The sequence below is a fragment of the Asterias amurensis genome, chromosome 10 (assembly GCF_032118995.1).
Source record: "Asterias amurensis chromosome 10, ASM3211899v1".
NCBI lineage: Eukaryota > Metazoa > Echinodermata > Asteroidea > Forcipulatida > Asteriidae > Asterias > Asterias amurensis.
The window spans coordinates 11158945-11164119 of record NC_092657.1 but is presented as its reverse complement, the minus strand read 5'-3'; positions in this window follow the sequence as shown (position 1 = coordinate 11164119).

Here is a 5175-nt window from a genome sequence, read left to right as displayed (position 1 = left end):
CGCGATGACGTCATATAATGTAGCATTGGGGATTGACTCGGATGTTCCGGGATAAAGAACAAAAGACGATTCAAGTTGGCCGGAGTGGCTTTGGAATAGCATCGTGGAAGTTTCGCTCCTTCGCAAAGGAATAATTTTGGTACCACAAATATCTGAAATAAAATAGCAGGGCGTCAAACTGTATTGTTGAACAAAAACAAATTTAAGAAATAATGCAAGACTGTACACTTAATCCCGTCCTCTAGTTATCACAACATATTCTATCGTAATTAGTGAGTGAAAGCGTCATCCAAATCTGTGGTAAATTTCACGTCAGAACAGGGTCCGCCATTTTGTAGGACCAAATTTTCGCTGATTGTAGTTCCAGAGGAAAATGTACACTCTCTTTAATTGATCACCACTCACTAATTACAACACACTGTGTGTGGTAGAGCATTTCCAAACTGCAACATTCTATAAGATTTCAAAGCAATGTCCCACTTTAAAGTGACGTTGTCTTGGATCGGGCGAGTTGGTCTATGAAAAGTGTTTGAAATAGTTTGGTATGAAATGCATGGTTAGAAAGATGTTTTAAAAGTAGAATATAATAATCCACACAAATAATATGCCTCGAAATTGCGTGGTTCTCCTTTTATTTTGCGAACTAACACGGTCGGCCATATTGTGGAGTCGTAAGTTTGACTCAACAAAATGGCGTGTCGTGTTTGTTCTAACGTATAAGGAAAAGCCTGTAACTTCGAGGTATTTTGGTGTGGATCATTTTATTCTACTTTCAAAACATCTTTCAAACCATATCGTTTTAAACAAACGGTTTTCAAACGCTTTCATAGACTAACTCGCCCGATTCAAGGCAACGTGTCCCTTTAATATGAGTGCATTGTAAAATCGAGCTCTCTAAATGCGCGAACCAGGTTCGGATTTAAGCAGCCTAAAATAATCGACACTGAATTTGTTTTAAAGTCCTCTTTGGAATAACCACAGTATTGATACTCACCACAATCACTCTATTTGATAGTATCGATACTCACCACAATTACTCTAATCATAGTATCGATAATCACCACAATCACCCTAATCACAGTATCGACACCGACCACAATCACTCTAATCATAGTATCGATACTCACCACAACTACTCTATGAAGGATCGATACTCACCACAATCACTATATTCATAGTATCGATACTCACCACCATCACTCTAACCCTAGAATCGATACTCACCACAACCACTCTAACCCTAGAATCGATACTCACCACAATCACTCTAACTCTAGGGTGGATACTCACCACAATCACTCTAATCCTAGTATCGATACTCACCACAATCACTCTAATCCTAGTATCGATACTCACCACAATCAATATAATCCTAGAATCGATATTCACCACCATCACTCTAACCCTAGAATTGATACTCACCACAACCACTCTAACCCTAGAATCGATACTCACCACAATCACTCTCGTCAGAGTAATCGGAACATTCGACAATGCCATTACAGACCAACGTCTTGGATAGACACATCAAGTTGGAGAGACACAAAACCTGCTCGATGTCGCAATCAACTAAAACACAAAAGGTAGAAACGTGTTACTAGTGGTGTTTTTTGTTGGGTATTTTTTCTGTCGGACCTCGGGATATTTTGGGCGGAAAGTAAGGTTGGTGTCTACACGAAGTCGACCACGTTGTTCAGATGGGTATTTAAACAGATTCAGAGACGGTGTGGTGTAGTTTCCATGCTGTTGCTTGCTTAAAATGACAGGGATCTATGATTGTGTGAGTTATACAAAATAAAAGTTGAATCATTTTGTTTGTGCATTGTCGCAGATTTTAAACATGGCCTGTTCATTTTACTCGGCTTCGTCTCCTGAAAAGGAACAGTCGAAATTTCACCCGGGGATTATGTTCTGCGGCAATGTGTACACCAAACTATCAAAAACAAAAATTGTTGTCGACGAAAACTTCATGAAACTGATGTATTTGCACACTTTTGACACATTATTTTTTTCGGTTGACTTAATTCCAGAAAATGTTATCCCCAAAACTGTTTTTAATTTATAATAAAAAAAAAATTAAAAACATTACCTTCTTCATTATTTGAGTAGTTCTGAGACCGGAGACGAACCTCCAGAGAACCATTAAACGACAAGGATTTAGACCACGACGCTCTCATCCACAAGTTAGTCTCAATGACAAGCAGTGACGCCCCACCTTTCCGTAGACCCGGCCTATCCAGCTCGTGTATAACTGATGAAGGATTCTCGCTGTAGTGCCCTCTGCCGACCTTGAAGTTGCCCCCTCTGGTGAAGACGTCATTAAGGATATCGATGTAAGTGACTGAACCGGGGTTGGTGGAGACTAGCCACACGCAGTCCTGGTCACGGTGAGCACGAATCGACACGTTTAGCAGGTATGTGTCCATCAGATTGATTTGTGCCGGCCCACAAAGTGACTCTGCTGCAAAAAAAGTCAAACCATTAGCTTTAAAACTGTCAACTTGTTCCAGTTTTGAAGTTCTCTCCCAAAACAATGTGTAAAAAGGTGAATTTTAATGGTGAGGTATTCAGGACACTTTTTAAGAAAGAGCGGACTAGACAAGCTCCACACAACATTGTCCAACGAGTCCAAACCACGCCTTTCAACGCCCTCTTTGATAACAAAGAAAGTTTACTTAAGGCAGTTGAGCGTTAATTTGGACATGGTCACCAGTATGAAGTCTGAAACGTAACTAAATAATTTTAGTTAATACCTTGGACGGTTTCAAGTCTCTGATTGGTCACAACTTTGACCCCAGTGAGGGCGCTGAACAAACCGTTATTTAAAAGAGTCACTGGTCTCAACGATCAGTAATGTGATAACGCACGAAAGAGAAGGGAACCATCAAAAGCTCAAAATGGCCCCTGAACATTTTTGGAAGTATCGCCGAGAGAAAAGTCACAAAATTTGGCAAATTTTAGCAGTTTAATTTGTTAAAAAGGTATTTATTAATGGGAATAACAGTGCGAGGACCCGGTCTTCACTGTGCGGTAATGACCTTGGTTGGTGGTTGGCGCTGTTAACGGACCTACGTCGCCACCGACTAGGTCCGTTAACAGCGCCATGCCAGCCACCAACCCGATTATTACCACGCAGTGAAGACCAGTTCCTCGCACTGTTAATCCCTAATTAAAATTAACATCTTTTTGTTTGGATTAAATCATGAAAAAATGGATGTTAAATTTGCATATTAGTTTTGGTTTAACCCTTTTACACCGATGTGTATGCTGTTTACTCAGTATTTTCCCGAGTTCTGTATACAAAAAAACTCACAAGGGTGGGATTCCTCGAAACAGTGTCATACCATCTATATTTGGTTTGCAGTAACACCATGTGTGTATCCCAGTGCCAGGTAGAGTTTGTTCTTAGAGAACTGTCTTGCTTAAAGGCAGTGGACACTATTGGTAATTGTCAAAGACTAGCCTTCACAGTTGGTGCAAACCTGTGAAAATTTTAGCTCAATCGGTCATCGAACTTGCGAGATAATAATGGAAGAAAAAACACCCTTGTCACACGAAGTTGTGTGCGTTTAGATGGTTGACTTCGAGACCTCAAGTTCTAAATCTGAGGTCTCGAAATCAAATTCGTGGAAAATTACTTCTTTCTCGAAAACTATGGCACTTCAGAGGGAGCCGTTTTTTACAATGTTTTATACCATCAACCTCTAGTCTCCCCATTACTCGTCACCAAGAAAGGTTTTATGCTTATAGTTGTTTTGAGTAATTACCAATAGTGTCCACTGCCTTTAATTATACTACCGCGGAGTAGATTGTTCGGGTGTTCGGGAGACTTCTCAGTTCTGCTTATTAACTATTACATGGGCGGATGGTAAAGAAATAGGCTGGGACTATACTATTTTAGCTTATAGGATCGTTATTAACTGTACTACCGCGGAGTCAGTTCTTGGGTCGGTCTCAACGTCTCGACTAGCTTGCTCTAGCCATCGTCATACCAACTAGACCACCAGATGAACTTAAAAAATGAATAATTTGAGATTGTAACGTTTATAATTTGAAAACCTTACTACCAGACTCATACTTGCAAGTGCTTATTGCTTGTCTCACAACTTACAGGGCTAGTTGGGGAAAATATTTGGGAATTGCGGGAATTGTGCTTCTTATGGTTCTGTTCACGCACACTCAGAGAATGTCGTGAAAAAGATAGATTTTAAAGGGACATGCGTGGCAAAAACGTTTGGAAAAAATTTGCGTGCGAAGACACAAAATCTGCGTGCGATTTTGCCAGCATGTATTTTCTTGTTCCTTTGGATCTAACGAAGGTATCTTGCTATGTGGCATCTTCTAATCATCAAAAACCCACGGGAGTCCATGAGCTCCCTGACTAGCCTATGGCCGCTTTTTAGTGCTGAATGCAGCGTCGTCAACAAAGGCGCACGTGCGCGGGATTATGTTTTCATTCGCACGCAGTCTTTTTTCGTTCGCAAGCAGATTTTTATTTTTTTTTTCATTCGCACGCAGAACATAATTCCAAAGTTTTTTTTTAACATGTCCCTTTAAAGGCACCGTACGCCGCAGATGTGTCCTTGGACAAAAATATCAGAAGATTTACATTCAAATGGCAGTGGGTTTTTTTTTGGTTTTTTTTACTCAGAATATTTTTCTCATGACATTTAAGCACTGATTACTGTGCGCTAATGCTTTTAATCAAAGGCACGATTCCATTACCTACAAATCTTTCCCTTTCACTTTTGCCTTAAACTCCGTCTTTTAATGGCGACAATGCCGCTATACTTCAAGTAATGCCGAGTTGAAGGTTATTGGTCAATTCTTCTTCTTCTTCTCCTTCTTCCTTTAAAGTGCTGCTTCAGAAAATTTGAAGATTACCGCACTGTGGCTGGGCGCACGCGTGAAACCATGGGACCGAAAGCCAATCAGATGCAAAATATACATGGTGCAAGTAAAAACTGGCAGGCAAGATTACTGACTTGGTGAGACCCTCAGTGCATTCTTGAATGCATCTAGAGAGGGTGAGAAGGCATGGTCCGTCTTCAAGCAGTTCCAGTCCCTGATTGTGCGAGGAAAGAATGATGAGACGTAAACCTGATTGCTGTAGTGCGGGATGTAGAAGCGAGATCCATGTCCTCTAGTCAAGAGATAGCATTTTTATTGATAGTT